The sequence below is a fragment of the Thermobia domestica genome, chromosome 7 (genome assembly GCF_964235325.1).
Source record: "Thermobia domestica chromosome 7, izTheDome1.hap1.1, whole genome shotgun sequence".
Classification (NCBI taxonomy): domain Eukaryota; kingdom Metazoa; phylum Arthropoda; class Insecta; order Zygentoma; family Lepismatidae; genus Thermobia; species Thermobia domestica.
Genome location: NC_137460.1, coordinates 30,090,437 through 30,109,760, shown reverse-complemented (window position 1 = coordinate 30,109,760; position 19,324 = coordinate 30,090,437). Strand labels below are relative to the sequence as shown.

The window sequence follows — 19,324 nt, the reverse complement described above, 5'->3', positions numbered from 1 at the left end:
TGAAAGTACTATATCTATATTACCCGTTACTGACCAAATTTTGACGACTCCTCACACAAATTCCAAAAGGCCGACTCAAAGCAAACTCCAAGCAAATAATTTTCATAACAGTTCCTAACAATAACCGAACAATGGAACTGGTCGATTCAAAAGTAACGCAACATCACCTAAAATACACGTGACTGACCACAATTTCACCACCCATCAGAAAACTATTAAATGACCAATTCGAACCAAACTCAACACACACAAAAAAAATGATAAGAGTCTCTGACAACACAACTAAATAATGGAAGTTGTCCAAACAAAAGTAACTGTACATTACTTACAATATCCGTTTCTGACTAGAATTTGACCACTCCAGACACAAATACACCAACTTAAATGAAACTCGGTACAAATAATATTGATAACAGTCTCTAACGATACCGAAGGAATGGAACTAGTCAAATCAAAAGTGAAAATATAATACCTACAATACTCGATAGTGACCAGACTGACCACTTCTCAGACAAACACTAATATACCAACTCAAACCAAACTCAACACAAACAACTTCGATAACAGTCTCTAGCAATACCAGATGAAAGGTACTACACGAATCAAATGAAATGGTACGACACCTACAATACCCGTTACTGTCCAAATTATTACCATTCCTCACACAAATTTCAATAGACCTACTCCAACCAAACTCGACACAAACAATTTTGATAACAGTCTCTAACAATACACAAACAATGAAATTGGTCAGATCGAAAATGACACTACATCACATAAAATACACGTTACTGACCAAACTTTAACCACTCCTCACACAAATACTAAATGTCCAACTGAAACCAAACTCGATTCAAGTAATTTTGATAAGAATCTCTCGGTACATTAACTACAATACCCGTTATTGACCAGACTTTGACCACTCCTCACTCCTCCCCAGACTTTGACCATTTCTCAGCAACTGGCATAATTATGAGATAGTAATAGGGGGCGATGTAAATGCACATTTTGATGTGACTACTGACAAACGAACTGTCCATGAGTTACTTAATCTACTCAGACAACATAATCTTCAAGTGGTTAATCGAAAACCGACTAGAGGCACAGCGTGCTTAGATAATGCATTTACCAATGTAAAAACGGAATATTTAACCAGTAATGTATGTCAATTTCCTTTCTCAGATCATGATGCCCTGCTAGTCAATCCAAATACAACAAAAGTAGAATCCTGCAACTTTAGTTTTCCCACCACCGTACTTATAGCAACTAGGCCCATCACAGAAACTAATTTGCAAAGTTTCATTCAACAATTATCGTGTATAAACTGGGAAGTAAACATTAAGTATGATAATTTAAATGCCAGCGATACATTTGATCTTTTTTTAACAAAGTTTCTAAATATTTTTGATATGTGTGTGCCTAAAAGGGTGGTCCGATATAATTCATCAAAGAAAACAAAGTTAGGTAAAAGAACGTGGTATACCCCAGAACTCTCTGCCATGAAAGCTAAAGTAATGCAGTATTATAATATATATAAGAATAAAATGACTAGTGAATCCAGTGATATTTATAAGTCTCAAAGAAGTAAATATAAATCTGCAATAAAGGTAGCGAAAGCAACATACAATGAAAATTGCATTGAATTATTATCAAATAAATGCAAAACTGCATGGAAGATAATCAACAAGGTAAGCAATAGTAATAATAATAACAACAATAGTGTTACGCTGTCGCCTGATACTCTTAACACGTATTTTGTTACTGCCGTAGAGGAAATCAAGAAAAACAATGCAGATACTAATGTAAATATGTATCAGTATTTAAGTCAACATAGTCCATTTAATAGTTCTTTTGTTATTAGCCATGTTAGCCCTGATGATGTCATAAAAGTAGTTAAAAAAATGAAAACTTCGGACAGTAAGGATATATTTGACATATCGAACAACCTTATAAAAGCTATCATTAATCATGTTGCGCAACCCTTTGCAATATGCTTCAATAAATGTTTCTCTCAAGGTATTTTTCCTGAAGCGCTTAAAACAGCAAAAGTTATTCCTATATACAAAACGGGAGATCGATCGTGTTCGTCTAATTACCGTCCAATATCTCTTATTCCGGTTTTTTCTAAAATTATGGAAACTATTGTTAAAGATCAGCTATATAAATATATGACTGAGCAAAACATAATTCTAGAAGCTCAATTTGGATTCAGATCTGGGAAATCCACAATTGATGCAGTAGAATCACTAACGAACAAAATATATGAAGTTTTTGAAAATAAGGGTTTTGCTCTAGCTACATTCTGCGATTTAAGTAAAGCATTTGATTGTGTAGATCATAAAATTCTATGTGATAAGTTAGCGTATTACGGATTCCACAGTAGCAGTTTAAACTTTGTAAAATCCTATTTAAAGGAACGTAAACAGATAGTCAGTGTTAACAACATGCATTCAAACATCTTAGAAGTGGAATATGGGGTACCGCAGGGTTCTGTTCTGGGTCCGGTACTATTTTTAATAATGATAAATGATTTGCCTCTAAATACTAATACCACATCAATTCTATACGCGGATGACACTACACTACTTAACATAAATACAAGCTTTGAAGAAGTGTATATAGAAGCTCAAGCTGCATTAAGAGAGGCAGCGACCTGGTTTAAAAGAAATGGTTTTGTGCTAAATCAAGATAAAACAAAAAAAGTAACCTTTAGTCTCAATCAATGCAATGATAAGGGAAGCTATGATGTAACTGAGGTTAAATTTCTTGGTATACGTATAGACAGCCAACTAACCTGGGAACAACATGTCAAATATGTATGTACAAAGCTCTCCCGAGTGCTCTTTCTGTTAAGAAAATTGAGAGATACAGTTCCTTATGAGTATCTGAGGAATTCATATTTTGCATTTTTTCACAGCATAATTGGATATGGGATTTTGCTTTGGGGTAACAGTAGCCAAGCACATGATGTTCTAGTTTTGCAAAAGAAAGCCATTAGGATTATTGTTGGAACACATGATAAAGAACACTGTAAACCACTATTTATCAGGCTTAAGATAATGACAGTAGTTAATGTATATATTTATCAAGTGCTACTCTACACTAAGCAAAACCTGGCAAATATGACACTCAGAGATGAAGTACATACATATAATACTAGATTATGTAAGAAAATTGATATACCCTTCACTAGATTATCGAAGATCAAAAATAGTTATTTAGTTATAGGACCAAAGCTATTTAATAAACTAACATCCTCCATACAACAGCTGCCATTTAAGATTTTTAAGAAAAAGTTATATGACTGGTTAATAACGAATCCATTTTACTCGATTCAAGAATTTACTGAATGTCAAGACATTGTGTTCTAGTTTGCAGTATCACTTTATTTCAAATATTATTAGGTTGACTCATAATAATATTAACCAGTAACTGATTGTCTGTATGTACGGATTATTTTATATATCTGTATATATATATATATATATATATATATATATATATATATATATATATATATATATATATATATATATATATATATATATATATATCTGTATCTATATGTATATTTCATTCGGACGTTGTCTATTGCTTGTAAAGCTTAATGACAATAAAATATTCTATTCTATTCTAAATACTAATATACCAACTCATACCATACTGCACACAAATAATTTCGATAACAGTCTCTTTTAATACCCAAAGAATGGAAATACACGAATCAAAAGTAACATTATGTTACCTACAATACGCGTTACTGACCAGATTTTGACCAATCCTCACAAATTCTAATAGACTAATTCAAACCAAACTCGACAAAAACACTTTTGATAACAGTCTCTAACAATACCCAAAGAACGGAACTGGTCGATTCAAAAATAACGGTATATTAACCACAATACCCGTATATAACCAGATTTTGACCACTCCTCAGACAAATACTAATAGGCCAACTGAAACCAAACTCGACACAAATAATTTCGATAACAGTCTCTAGCAATACCGAAAGATAAGAACCACACGCTAGCGCTTATTTTATATAATTAATCTTATTTTTGATTCGATTAGTTCCATTCTTTCGGTTTTGTTAGAGACTGTTATCAATATTATTTGTGCCAAGTTTCATTTGAGTTGGTGTATTTGTTTGTGTGAGGAGTGGTCAAAGGCTGGTCAGTGACGGATATTGTAGATAACGTACCGTTACGTTTGGTTGAGTAATTCCATTCTTTAGGCGTTGTTAGAGACTCTTATAATTTTTTTTTGTATCCAGTTTGGTTTGCGTTGGTCATTTAATATTTGTGAGGGGTGCTCAAACTTTGGTCACTAACGGGATTTTTGGTGATGTACCGGTACACTTGATCCGACCAGTTCCATTGTTTCGGTATTGTAAGAGACTGATATCAAAATTGTTTGTGCCGAGTTTGGTTTGAGTTGGTCTATTGGAGTTTGTGTGAGGAGTAGTCAAATCTTGGTCAGTAACGAGAATTGTAGGTATTGTGCCGTTACTTTTGATTCGCGTACTTCCTTCCTTTGGGTGTTGTTCGAGACTGTTATAGAAATTTCTTTTTCGAGTTTGGTTTGAATTCGTCTATTAGTATTTGTGTAAGGAGTGGTCACAATGTGTTCATCAAGGGGTATTGTGAGTATCGTATTATTGCTTTTGATTCGACTACTATCTTTCTTCCCTTTCTTCCGGAATTGTTAGAGACTTTTATCAATATTATTTGTGCCGAGTTTCTTATGAGTTGGTGTATATGTATTTGTGTCCGGAGTGGTCAAACTCTGGTCAGTAATGCATGTTGTAGGTAATATAACGTTACTTTTGTTTCGACCAATTTAATTCTTTAGGTGTTGTTAAAGACTCTTATCAACATTTTTTATGTCAAGTTTAGTTTGAATATGTCGTAGAATATTTGTGTGAGGGCTGGTCAGATTTTGGTCAGTAACGGGTACATTGTGATGTACCGTTCCTTTTGATCCGACTAGTTTCATTGTTTGGGTATTGTTGGAGACTATTATCAAAATTGTTCGTGTCGAGTTTGCTTTTAGTTGGTCTATTGGAATTTGTGTGAGGAGTGGTTAAAATCTTGTCAGTAACAGGTATTGTTGATATGGTACCGTTACTTTTGATTTGACTGATTCCTTTCTTTTTTGTATTGCTAGAGAGTGTTTTCTAAATTATTTGTGTCGAGTTTGATTTGAGTTTGTAGATTAGTATTTGTGTGAAAAGTTGTTAAAGTCTGGTCAGTAACTGTTGTTGTAGGTATTGCACTTTCACTTTTAATTGACTGGTTCCATTCTTTCGGTATTAATAGACTGTTATCAATATTTTTTGTCCCGAATTTCATTTGAGTTGGTGTATGTGTATTTGTGTGAGGAGTGGTCAAACTCTCGTCAGTGACGGATATTGTAGGTAATGTACCGCTATTTTTGGTTCGAGGAGTTCCATTGGTTAGGTGTTCTTAGAGACTCTTATCAAAATTTTTGTGTCGAGTATGGTTTGAGTTGGCCATGTAGTATTTTTGTGGGCGGCGGTCAAATTTGGTCAGTAAAGGGTATTTTAGGTGATGTACCGTTACTTTTTATTTGACCAGTTCCCTTCTTTGGGTTTTGTTAGAGACTGTTATGAATATTATTTGTGCCAATTTTCATTTGGATTGGTCTATTTGTGTTTGTGTGAAGAGTGGTCAAAATCTGGCCAGTGCCGAATATTGTAGGTAGAATATCGCTACTTTTATTTGGACCAGTTCCGTTCTTAAGGTGTTGTTAGAGACTCTTGTCAACCTATTTCGAGTCGAGTTTAGCTTGAGTTGGTCATTTAATACTTGTGTAAGGGGTGGTAAAATTTTGGTCAGTATCGGTTATTTTAGATGATGCACCGTTATATTTTATTCGACCAGTTTCCTTATTTGGGTATTTTTAGAGACTGTTATCGAAATTATTTTGTCGAGTTTGGTTTGTATTGGTCTATTAGAATTTGTGTGAGAAGTGGTCAAAATGTGGTCACAAAGGGGAATTGTAGGTATTGTACTATTACTTTTAATTCGACTTGTTCCATTCTTTCGGTGTTGTTAGAAAATGTTATCAATACTATTTGTCCCGAATTTCATTTGAGTTGGTGTATTTGTATTTTTGTGAGGATTGCTCAAAATCTGGTCTGTAACGAGAATTTTAGGTAATGTACCGTTACATTTGTTTCGAGCAGTTCCACTCTTTAGGTGTTGTTAGAGTCTCTTATCAAAATTTTTGTGTCGAGTTTGGTTTGAATTAGTCATTTAATATTTATATGAGAGGTGGTCAAATTTTGGTCACTAACAGGTATTTTAGGTGATGTAGCGTTACTTTTGATCCGACCAGTTCCTTTGTTTGGGTTTTTTGGGAGACTGCTTTCAAAATTGTTTGTGTTGAGTTTGGTTTGAGTAGGTCAATTGGAATTTGTGTGAGGAGTTTGTCAAAATCTAGTTAATAACGTTTATGGTAGGTATTGTATTTTTACTTTTGATTCGACTAGTTCCATTCTTGTTTGAGACTCTTTTGTTTGTTGTTGAGACTCTTTTCAAGATTTTTTGTGTCGAGTTTGGTTTGAGTTTTTCATTTAATATTTGTGTGGGGAGTGGTCAGATTTTGGTGAGTGACTGGTACTTCAGATGATGTCCCGTTAATTTTGATCTATCCAGTTCCAGTCTTTAGGTGTTGTTAGTGACTGGTATCAAAATGAGTTGTGTCGAATTTGGTTTCAGTTGGTCAATTAGTATTTTTGTGAGAGGTTGTGAAATTCAGTGGTTTATACAGCACCGCAGAGTGTAGTGAAGTGGTAATCAATACAGGTTTTAGACATGCAGGACTACGTAGCTTCGCAGACTGAAAATTTAACAACCTGAATACACAGTCCCAAGTTACCTTCCAATTAGTTAAATTGGCGTGAATTAATCTTTGCATATACAGTACATCTTACTGTGACACTTGTTTGTTGTGAGATTTGTCTCTAGGAGCACCAGTCTAAGGAGAGTTCACTATACCGGTTGGGTGCTGTGCCAAGTAAGGTATCTATTTACAGAGTTGAGTTGATTTACTAGTCGATATTAAAATTCTTCGGGGAAGAAATGTAATTTTGAGTTTTTTTTTAAAAAAAAGAAAAAGCTGGTTAAAGAAATTCGGAATAGACTTCCCATTAATATAGGCTAGACATCCCTCTCTAAATCCGCTTTTTAGTGTCAATGAGAATTTGAAACCAGTGAAACACTCTTTCAGTCACTTAGCTTCAGTTTTCACTTTGGGATTTCAAGATAGTATCGATAAAATTTAAAAACAACGATGAACGTAAATTTCATGAAGTGTCAGGGGTGTAGCCCCCAGCAGGGGCATCGGGGCCAGGCCCCCCAAATAATCAGCGTTTAAAACATCATTGTAAGATTCTCTCTCTTCAGTCACTTAAAAATAACAAAGTTTACATATTAATAATTTATGGTAAAATAGTATGGAAAAATACTAAGTTACAATACCAATCGAAAATAGTGTGGTATCTCCTCCTTATACCAATTAGAAAACAGTATGGTTTATTTTTTAATTATTTATTTATTTATTTTACAGCAGATTACACAACTTACTTCGATTCATATTTGACACTTTGAAGACAAACGTTTCAACAAGGTACTATAAATACTACCATAAAACTATGGTACTAATAGCTATGCATGCGCACGGGATTCCCCAAAGGAACGGAGGGCTTCCCGGACATGCTGTAAAGAAAAGAAGTGTCACAGGTTGTTAATTCCGTGCGCACACTTAGCTGTGTTTTCAAATATGCATTTTTCAATAGAGTAGATACGACCTTCTAAGTGGTGTTTTTAACCGCACTCTCTACGATGTTTCTAAGCTGTTGGCCTCTGAAGTTCACGTTCCCACGCTTTCAACATTCTGTCATTCCTAAACGGGACGGGATTTCCCCCATGTTCACTAGGACTTTTTTGCTTTTTTTAAAGATATACTATCACCCGTCCAAGTTCGTCCATGTAGTTACTGTTCACCCTGTATATATATAGATAGATAAATATTTCCATTATTTTGAAAAGTTGCAAACTATAGCCTATATAAATTGAGTCATACAGAAGGGATTCGAAGACGCACTAGACACCAGCATGACTGGTGAAGAACTCTGTGTGTATTACAATACAATAAAACTCCGTTTTGTGGCTATCGCGGCATTGCATTCACGCCATACGCATTTATGGAGTTAGTTGTTAGTGATCGTTACCACTGCTTTAAAATTCCTTCGCGTTCCCACTTGCATCGCTATTTCTGATAATATTATTTAAAACTTCTGATTCGAATCATTACCCAGTGTTTTCTTCGAAGAAGTTTCGCATGTGAAACAGAAGAAACACTTTTTCGGGAAATAATATTTTCCGCGAAGAAACGATGCACGATTTGCAGACCTAAGGATATTAAAAACCTAATTCGTCGGATATTAATGTCGTACTACTTTATTATTATTATTTTGGATTTGAATATTTCTGAAGAAATCCAGTTTATTCGCATTCTCGCACTGATTTAGGAAAAATAGAATTTGTAAAGTGTAGTCCGAAGTCCGAAGTCCAAAGAAGGAGCTCGAAATCTAGTTCACAAACGAGATGTCCCGCTCCTTCACGCGTTAAGCCACTTCGAATCTATGGTCGAGGAGGAACAGAACTTTGCACCGTTGACACTGGCGAACTTTAAATGCACGAAGCATCCTGGATCTCGGAAGAAGAGGTCGATGTTATTTCTTTAAATCCTCTTTTAACTGCATCTTCCGCAGTACTTTCTCCTTGCCAATCACCAGTGACCTAAAATGATGGGTGCGATCTCCTTGGGGAAACGACAGTAGTATTGAAGAATTATGATTGGTTAATTAAACAACCATATGTTGATAAAATATCATTACGAGTCTACCATTTTCTAATACTTTGATTTGATTGCGAAAAACGCTACAAATATATTCACAATAATATAAGCCTTTTGTAATAAAAATTTCCACCATTAAAAATAGTTTTTTTAAAATTGTAATAACCCCTAAAATAATCAAAATAATGAAAAAAATCAAAAAGTGTTACGTAACAAAGGGGAGGGGTTCGGCTTTGCGTTACAAAATGTGACGAGGAGGAGGGAGGGGGTAAAATTGGTCAAAAATAGCGTTACGTAATATGTAGACGGCCCGAAGAACAGGAAATGAGACATAGATGTTAATAAAATAATTATGTTTTTTCTTTTAGTCACGAATAATAAATAAATATATTTGTCAGGAAATCTTAAAGAAAATAAGAGAAATTTCAAAGAAAATCAGCTTTATGTAGATTGAGGGTCTCCTTTCAACCAAAATTTCCCTTTTTTTCAGGCCTCAAAAACACTAGCTGCAACATAATTTCTTTTGGCTTTGTAGCTGCCCCCCTGAAAAACGACGGGCCCCTCCTACATAAACCTGCTGGCTACACCCCTGTGAAGTGCGTAAATATATGTTCAACTGAAGAATTCAATACACAGGCGCTGGAGAAGAATCCATATTAGGGATTAGTTTCGTATTTATTATTATTATTTCGTTTTGACGTTTCCACATTCAAACGCAGAAGAAGTGAAGAGAGGTTAATATAATCAAGAACAGACTCAGGAACAGGTTGAAAACCTGAAAGAATATATATATATATATATATATATATATATATATATATATATATATATATATATATATATATATATATATATATATATATATATATCAATATTAAGAGAGAGATTTGCGTTGAGACGGGTACAAATCGAATATTCTATTCTAATTTTTTGCGACACTTTTGCAACTAGTAGAAACAAATGCAGCCTGGTACAATGAAGTGAGACAAAAGAAAATTCGTGTCAACCTGAACAAGAAGATGGTGAGGCCATTTATTTCTGTTACGGGAGTTTTTTTTATATTTTTTCGTCTTATATTATTATTATAAGAACCGAAATTAGGCTATGTAGCTTTGTCTTAGCGCAGAAGCTCTTTTTTTTTTCCTTGTCATTACTGGCCATTTTTAGCTAGCCTATTGATTTTTGCTACTTTCTCTCGCTAAGTGTTGGCAACACTTTTCAATAGTGGTTTTGGAGTAGAGAGTTGATAACTGTCGCAGTTTGTTATGATAGAAAATATGTAATATTGACTATTGTTTCTTAGTAAACGTGTTTAAAAGGTAGTAACTAGTTTTATGAATATCGTAAGGATAGCAATGTTGCAACATAATTCAGTGTATAACTGGTTTAGGATATAATTCATTAGTTCTTTCATCGGGTAAAACATCCTAAAATCTTACGAACTATTTCTTGTAGAAGGAATTACTTCCCTAAGTGGAGATTAATTTTACCTTTATGGGTATAATTACAGCGTGCGGAAAATTGTCATGAAAACGAAAATGAAAGAAAGTAAAGCGACAACCTTGCGAGGCGACTACTAAAATGCACATGCTCAGTGGCGTATTTACGATTTTGTTTCGGGAGGGGCTTTGCCTGGAAATGTGAAAATTCTGCAAGATATTTCATTTACTTTACTATACTAAGTAAGATTTCGGGGGGCTTAAGCCCGGAAGCCACCCCCTAAATACGCCACTGCACATGCTTTTGTTGTGCAGATGTGAGAAAGATGTATCCTCTCTCTCTCTCTCTCATTAATCGTGGAGCCTTTTGATGCAACATTCTCGTTTATGCGCATACCCTCAGTCGGTGATCTTCAAGCTTCCTAGGGTTGTCCTTGCACTGACTGTTAGATGCTATTCGTGCGTTCTTAATGAAAACCTAGCACAAGATGGTTTGTGACCCACCTAAAATCAGTCTCCACGGCGAAATTCCAGGTCAAACTCTAACATAAGTAAGCATGTAAGATTACCGAAGGGTGAGACACTTCATTTAAAATAATTTCTTTAGTGAAAGATTCTACCTAATATCTGCGTTATATATTCGGAAAGCACGAATAATATCTGATTATTTTTTTTTTTTTTTTTTTTTTTTGTAAAAATTAATATTCTTTTGCTGAATAGAGCCTGATTTTGGTTTGGTTAAGTTCAGTTTTTCACGGGAAGTTTACATTTACCCTCAATGTTTGTATATATATATATATATATATATATATATATATATATATATATATATATATATATAAACTTAGTTTTGGCCCTCTCTTCCAAAGACTATATCTGACTTCTGTAAGGATAAAACAAAGTTTCTGGTGTCGCCCGAGGGCGTTCCGTAAGAAGAAAGGGCATTTATTCCGAAGTTGGGCGTCCGCTTTCGCCACGTTTTGTCACTGTCATCTCCTTTCCACATTTTCTGCAATTTGTTATTAGGTTCATTAATCCGTGTTCTTCACACACTTTTAAAAGATGTTGCTCGTTATCAACGTATTGCTTCACAAATGTTAAAACTGTTACTTCACAGCTCTTGTACATTCGCCATGTTGATAACATAAATGCTCGTTTCTTACCCACAATGCAACTGTTCGGTTACCTTGCGCCAAGTAGTTCCCTCCGCTCGCCGAATAGTCCCATGTTTGTAACCGTTTATATATAACAAATAAAGATATTTTTCGAGATTCTTATATATTATCAAGCTCACAAACGATCAAATTATCCTGTAAATTTTAAAAATTTTGCCGGAAAGGGACGCCCAACTTTCGAACTTAACCCGAAGAAAGTACCTTAACAATATTGCCCGTGCGTGGGAACGAAGATAGAGAGAATACACTGTGTCCCTATGCTTTACGTGCCTCGCTTTTCTGTGATATTTGTATCATTAGGAATAATGAATTTTAGAACAGCATTCAAATGAACTAAGTTCAGCATAGCTTCCTAATGCAGTATTACGTGTTTAAAATAACACGCTTTCGCTTATATTTCCGTAACACTTTATTATTCCTTAACAGTAGACCTAAGGGGTTGGGAAATGAAAAAAAAATGAAATAGGAAGCTGGAATTTTAGGGCTTTGATAGGTAAGGGCGGCAAATTTTTACTTTGAGCCAAACAGTGACTTCAACCGATTCATGTGATCCGATTACAAATACTAACACAGTGAAGAATTATACTATAAGTACAAGGGCCACAATGTTACTAAACGATGTTAAGAATTATACTATAAGTACAAGGGCCACAATGTTACTAAACATCAATTCAGGTGAAGCGGTGACTATGAATTTTCAGATCTAAATGGGGGGCTACCGCCCCCCAAACCCCCCGCTCAAGTACCATAAAAACATCCAAGATAATAATAAATAATCACACCACTACTATAAAGCTAAGATAAGAAGGGAAAAAATTTAAAAAAAAAACACTCGTCTCTAATCATAAATCAGTGCATGACAAAGAAAAAAAATTACATCTCAACAAGACAATAGGACAAGCAGCAGCAAACCAAATACTTTGCCTAATACTCAAATGCAAAACAAATCAAGAATAAAAATAATATGAATTAAAAAAAGAAAACACTCACCATTTCGCCATAGGAGAACACTCATGAATAATAAACTCATAACTGCTGATTCCACACACGAAAAAATAAGATACCAAGAACACATGCACAATACTCAACATTACTGAAAAATGTTCCTTTCCGCACACACGTCGTTTTATTAAACCGAGCACACTTGCTATTATTACAAACAAGAAACCAATAAACGTCCACTTTTACAATACGTCGAAAATATCTTCAGTTTAGACCACAACTATGATAGGTTTTCTCTAACTCAATTCAACCAATTCAATTACGCGCTTCCCGCATGCCACAAACAGCAGCACACACATACATGCACACAAAACATGTGACATCACACTAACCAACTACCATATGACTACACAGACACCTAGTGGGAAAAATATGAACTAAGACGTCACACCAAAGGCACGAACAGTTCTAACAAGTGACTCACGCACAAACAGTTCCAGGAAGTAACTGAACCTATAAGAACCGATTAAAGTCACAGTTGGAGTCAAAGTAAAGACTTACCGGTAAAAGCAATATGTTATTGGAGACGCTGACAAGAAATACAAAAAAAAAAAAAAGTTTATTTGTGCGACGTTATTAAAATTGAAATTATTTGTAAATCGTGGTAGGCCTATAGCTAATACGTACAGATTGACAAGATTTCGGCAACGACAATATGATAAAATTCGTACAAATATACGATGAAAAGAGTGCGTATCATAATATCATCTTTGAAGACATTTGCTTTCTCTGGAAGTATCTTTATTATTATTTCCTACGGTTATGCATGCAAAAATTTACAATAGGTTATCCAATGATAATGAACCCAAAAATTGTACATTAATTAAAATATAAAATGTGTGGTAATAACATTAATTTTACCTTCGATTTGCACATGTCTGATTTCTTCGTGAGTGTATTTTATGTATTTTACCTTCGATTTGCTATGAGTAATTTGCACATGTATGATTTCTTTGAAATTTACTGGCCAGCGACATGTGCACGACAAAGTTTTATCGTGACCCTCTTCCACATACCGTAGAGCGACGAAATTTTACATGTGTAATTCTGAATACCTATATAGGTCATGTGATAATGTACGGCTCGAAACTTTGCACCGTTGTTGTGTTCTACGTCCGAACGTAAAGTAAGGTGTAGTGGTCCAAAATCCATTACTGCACCTATAAAAATCAGTGTGGCAATATCATACAAGTACTTGGCCCTAGAAAATTACTGCATAGTTGGGAAGAGGTGGAATGAATATAGTGTGCGATCAAGAGAAAACGTAACCTATGTGAGATTTCATACCCGGGATCTTGCATCAGTCTGGCCAACACTCGCGCAGTGAACGGATGCGTTGTTTTCCAGGAGACGGGCACCTTTTGTAAGCATGCCACGTTTCAGGATTTCACAGAATCCGAAAACGTACGCAGCAGTGAGGCAGAGTATATCCTAATAATTGTGGTACCCTTTGCCTGGAAAGCAAGTACTAATACCTCATCAGGGTGTCTACTAGTCTGGAAAGGCTGGAAAAGTCATGGAATTGAATGATTTCTGGAAAAGTTAGGGAATTTCTTTATATATTATTTAATTTTTTGTAAAGTTAAGTTTATTTCATTGCTTTTACATTTTATCTGCATAATGTTTATAAAACAACTTTTCGCTAGAACAGAAGCTATCACAGAATGCAGAACTGCTGAAAGGAGTTGCCAACCCTTGCGTCTGAAGCTCATGATTACTGGTCTCCAAGTTAAAAAATGATTCTGATGTCCAAGGGGATAGCTAGGCTATTGCAACCGGTGACTTCCTATGAAGTCATAAGTAAGACTTGTTATGATCTTGTTTTTAATGTAACGATAAGTTAAAGCCTAACTATATATGATTAACTCTTAATTTATAATATAATGCGTACTTACATTATTTAGATGTAAATCTCCTATTCCATTTTCAGTGCAGTTTGGCGTTCCGCGTGTCTTTTGTGATGTTTATTTTGCAGGTAATTTCTGTGAGTATTTTTAATATCCTTGTAAGTATTTAATAAGATCATGTTTTCTAACGAGTGATCATACTTTTATAGAAAACGTGAATGTAGTAGACAGAACTCAGCAATTATTATCACACTTAAAGAAGTAATTCGAAGTTTCAGGTAGTAATCGGAAACGATCTTTTTACAGCCTTAAAAGTGTTAAATCGTGTCTGAAAGTTTCCTTGCTTGGAGCTAAGTTAGCTTCCTTCCTAATTGTTACTGCAGATATTCAGTCCTTTCTTAGGAAATTTCAGTCAGATTCATCAATGCTTCCTTTTCTTTATGGTGAAATACTTAGTCCCGTAGTCCTATATTAGATTTGTAAAAAAAGAAAAAAAAAAAATCCGTCGTGATTGAGGCAGTATGTTCTGAACTCCTGATAGAAGTTTCCTAGAAGATGGTAGTATGGATCTCTGTTCGCCTAAGAGGGTTGATGTTGGATTTGCAAACGTAGAGCATTAAAATCAGATAAATTATCTGAGCTGAATATCCTTCGTTTTACGATGGCTTGTTTGCATATTTTCTCAGGTTTTTGTAAGAACATTCTGTGTAAATCGCCATTGAAATAAGACTTATGGTGCTGCATGACCCCCATTCAGTTTTTAACAAGAGATTTGGCGTGTAACAAATAAACATAGAATTGGAAGTGCTTTCAGGAAATCATTTGTGTGGCCCTTCTGCTGATGAAGTAAAACGACTCGAAAGTGAAATTTGTACTCAAGATTCAGTTATCACAAAAATGAAAATTTTGACGTGGCGTAAGATCGTTTACATCATTTGTAGTTCTTAATTATTGACACACTAACACCAGCAACAACTTTTCAGCATTCGTTAAGTAAAGTCTAGTGTTTTCTTACGGAAACGCTTCTGTTGAACGCCGATTCTTATCAAATAAGAAGTTTTTGTGGACAATTTAGAAGAAGAGGCCTTAGTTTTGCAGAGAATAGTACATAACGCTAGTGTTCAGCGTCACCCAGGTGTTCAGGCAATGCCAATTTCAAAACAATTCATGCAGAAAGAAAATGCAAATGGCAAATAAAAATAGGCTCTTAGAAGGAAGAAGTCAACCGAGGCAGAGAAAAATCGTTTAAAGAAAGAAAGAGAGCAGGTGCAGAGTTGGAAGAACTGAAGAAAAGGAACGAAAAATCCTTCAGAAGGCAGCAAAAGAAATCAACGAAATTGATGAGCACATGTAAAATCAGAAGAGAAAATACAGTAACGTGATCATAATTGTAATTGTCATGTAGATTTTAGTGTTCTGGATTACAAATTATTTTGTGTTAAATATTCTACATAGAAATACTAAATATAGAATACCTTTATAATCTAAAATACTAAAATCGACAATGTATGTCAGTATTTGTATCTCGCTACGATATTTGTGTTAGTATCCATATGTATCTGCGTGTATTGTCGTGTATGTATTAGCCCTACTTCATGTCCAGGAATAATAATAAATATAATAGAAATATGTCACTTAATAGTACAGTTTATGAAACTGAGTGTACTAAACAAGTACGTGGTATGAGATGTAAAATATTTATGCGCATTTCTGTGTATCATTATGTATGATTTGTCATTCACACTTTTTGTATTTTATATATATATATATATATATATATATAGTTGAAATAACGAGCGGTGAGAGGTGGTTATAAGGGGAGATGGGAGGCTTCAAAAAACACATTGTATTTAACCCGCGTCAGGTACCATGGGGTCAATTTTGACCGCAAACACTTATACTAACAAATATCCTTCATTAGGTAAACCCGAGCACAAGTCTGTAGTAAGCATAATTCCTGTCTGAAACCAAAGTGAAAATAATTTAAAAAAAAAAAAGGGCTAGAAGCAATTTCGAATTATTAAAAGTTACAGCACTTTGAAGAACGTGAAGAACACGGGTCAATTTTGACCCCATGGTACCTGACGCGGGTTAACATTGTTCTTGCCAGGAATAAATAGGTACTTATTTAAGCGTTGTTGATATTTTTATAACAGATGTCGCAACTAAGGGAACACATATTATAAAACTACAAGTGTTTACAGAATAGCGGTAGCTTAACTTCTAAAAGATAGTCTGGAAAATTTTCTGTTTTGGTCTGGAAAACCTGGAAAAGTCAGGAAATTTTATCTTAGTGGAATAGTAGACACCCCGCCGATGTTGATCCGAAATAAACGTGAACATCGTTTTGACCGCTTAGCGTTGAACACGGAGTTCCTTTGGTGGTGAGAAGTCGGTACGCTTCCATTGGTTTCGATTGCTATTTATTTATGCAAGGGAATGGCTGAAAGAAGGGTGCGAACCTCCACCGGTGTTTTAGGAGGGTCTAAAAATTTGGAAGGAACTGTCCCTGACCTTCTATAAGGTATTATCTCAACCTTCACGTGGTAGGAGTGAATAAAAACCTGGGAAACCTCAGTCAAACAAATGTCTGCGTGCTGATGTAACACTATCAAAGGAAGTCCGTATTCAACCCTGAGCGATCAAACTGACGAACACGTTTCTTTGGGATCAACATGGAGTATTACTACTTGCTTTCCAGGCAAAGAATACCGCAATCATCTGGACATACTATGCCTTACTGTTGCGTGCGTTGCTAGATTCTGTGAAACCCCGAAGCGTGGCATGATCAAAAAAGGTGTCGGTCTCCTGGAAAACAACCCGCCCATTCACTGCTCGAATGTTGACCAGACAGATGCAAGACTCTTGGTATGAAATCCGTCATAGATCGCAATTTTCTCTTGACCGCACACTATCTTCATTCCACCTCTTCCCAACCATGGAGTCATTTTCTAGGGCCAAGTACTTCTGCGACATTGTCACGCTGCTTTCTGAGGTGAAGTAATGGATTTTGAATCACTACACCTTCCTTTACGTTCGGACCTATAACACAGCAAAGGTGCAGTTACGAGCTGTACGTTAGTACAATACCTGCACAGTAGGGTGTCCCTTATCAATATCCAAAAAACCGAAATTCGATATAATCACTGGGCCACCTCTTATATTTTTTCCTTTCCATATAAAATGAATTTGAGCAAAATTTCAGTTTGATACGATAATAATTAGAGGTCGCTCAAGCTGAACAAAGTTTATTAGCTTTTTACTATTATAAGCCATTCATACAATTACAAGAGAGCCCTACCTGCGCAGGTCTACGTAACCGAATGGAAGAAAACATTTTGTTCGTAACAGATTTGGTGTAAATACCACTTTTTACACATACACACATTATATACAATACATAATTACACACACTCATACATCCCTAGTGATTTTCTTTACTAAGAGTTTCTTTCTTGCAGTTGGGGAAATTTCGTCTGTGTTCTTGGACAACTTGCAGCAAAAAACTTGTCTTTGAGATTCATCACGAACAATCGCTCTGTTAAATTCTTGTGTTAGAGCAACTGCTCTTTCAGCACTATCATTCACAACGTTCAAGCGCCGAACAATTGCCAGTCCCATTTTAAAGTCTTCTCTTTCATCCCACGTACGTGGATCACTCTGCAGAAAGTTTGTAGGTATGCCAAGCCACTGAAAGAACAGAATCGATTTTTTGGTCACAAATGAATCAATTTCCGCATGCAAGTATTTGCTTGGGTTATGAATAATCTTGAATTGAGACGGAGTATTTTCCCCTTCACGTTCTTTTAGAGCCTTTACCATTCTTCGTTTACACTCTAGCGACAACGTTTGGTCAAAAAAGCCAAAGCGACCAGCACCTCACTCAAATACCACAAATGTCTCATCAGCTTCTGAAGCGTAGCCTCTGCAACACGTGGGATCTTGCTAATGAATTGAATAAGTCCTTGAAGTAGTTCCGGATCACAAGCGGGAGCAAGTTCAGCATGCGTTGCTGTAAACCTTGAGACAGTCATAATAGACAAACCTTGAGACAAACCTTGAGCTTTTGACATAATACACAGTCAAAAAAAATGCAGACTTCTTGGATTTCCTTTTCTTCCTGTTTGGTTATTCGAAGCTGAGAATTAAGCATGCAAATTTTGAAGCTGTATAGTGCCTTCGATAAGCACCTGGCATGATGAATCGCACCTGGTCTTCTAAAGTGATTTCCTCTCTGTGGTTGCTGTCCAAGGAAAATTACTGTTAATTCTAGAAGTTCCAGATAATCATCTCTGTAATGATCTGACTGCAATTGACGTTGTGCAAAATCCAGAACAGATTCTACGTTGTTTCCCAGTAAATCAGATGTAACTTTGTTTAAGATACCGGGCTCATATTTGGCGAGATTGAGTTTGTCCCAAAATTGTTGTAATGTCTTGAACAATGCGACTTTGGGCCCACTCGTTACACTACCACAAACGCAAATTTTAAATACATTAGCAAGCATTAATTCCAAAATGTGATGATGACGTGGAAAGTTAAGAAGTTTTTTCTTTATAAGACGCTGTAAGTACGTGCAGGTACCCAATACGTTCCCTGTATTACTCGCAATTGTGTCAAAACACAGTGCAGCTACTCTGGCGGCAATTTTGCAGTCCTTTAACAATTCAACAATCGCTGTAGCTTGTGCAAGACCAGTGGTTCTTTCTAATTTTGCGGCTCCTAGCACTTTGTCTTCAGTTTTACCAGACAAGTCCCTAACAATCACAGGTATTCTGTTTTCTTATTGTTGTACTCGTCATCCATTAGTTTGCTGCCCCACTGAACCTGAAGTGGCCCTCGGGTTGAAATTTGGCTTTCAACATTTCCGCTGATGCTTTACGATGATGTTACCGACTACGTGAAACTCTTGAGCGGTTTATAGCTAGTTTAGTTGTATCATGTTCTAAGCTCTGTGCAGTAGAGCTAACGCTCC

General features: G+C 35.6%; 1 protein-coding gene across 6 annotated transcripts in view; it reads left to right on the top strand.

Moving 5' to 3' along the window:
* Window positions 1–10,082: 10,082 nt before the first annotated feature.
* Window positions 10,083–19,324, top strand: part of LOC145689962 (uncharacterized) — a 58,256-nt gene continuing 49,014 nt past the window's right edge. For 2 of the 6 annotated variants that reach the window (XM_081764350.1, XM_081764345.1), the window contains exon 1: window positions 10,083–10,205. The gene's annotated coding sequence lies outside the window, so the exon portion shown is untranslated. Of the gene's footprint in view, window positions 10,230–10,284; window positions 10,304–19,324 lie in introns of those variants that run through there. The other 4 variants (XM_081764348.1, XM_081764346.1, XM_081764349.1 and 1 more) reach the window with 4 other exon arrangements.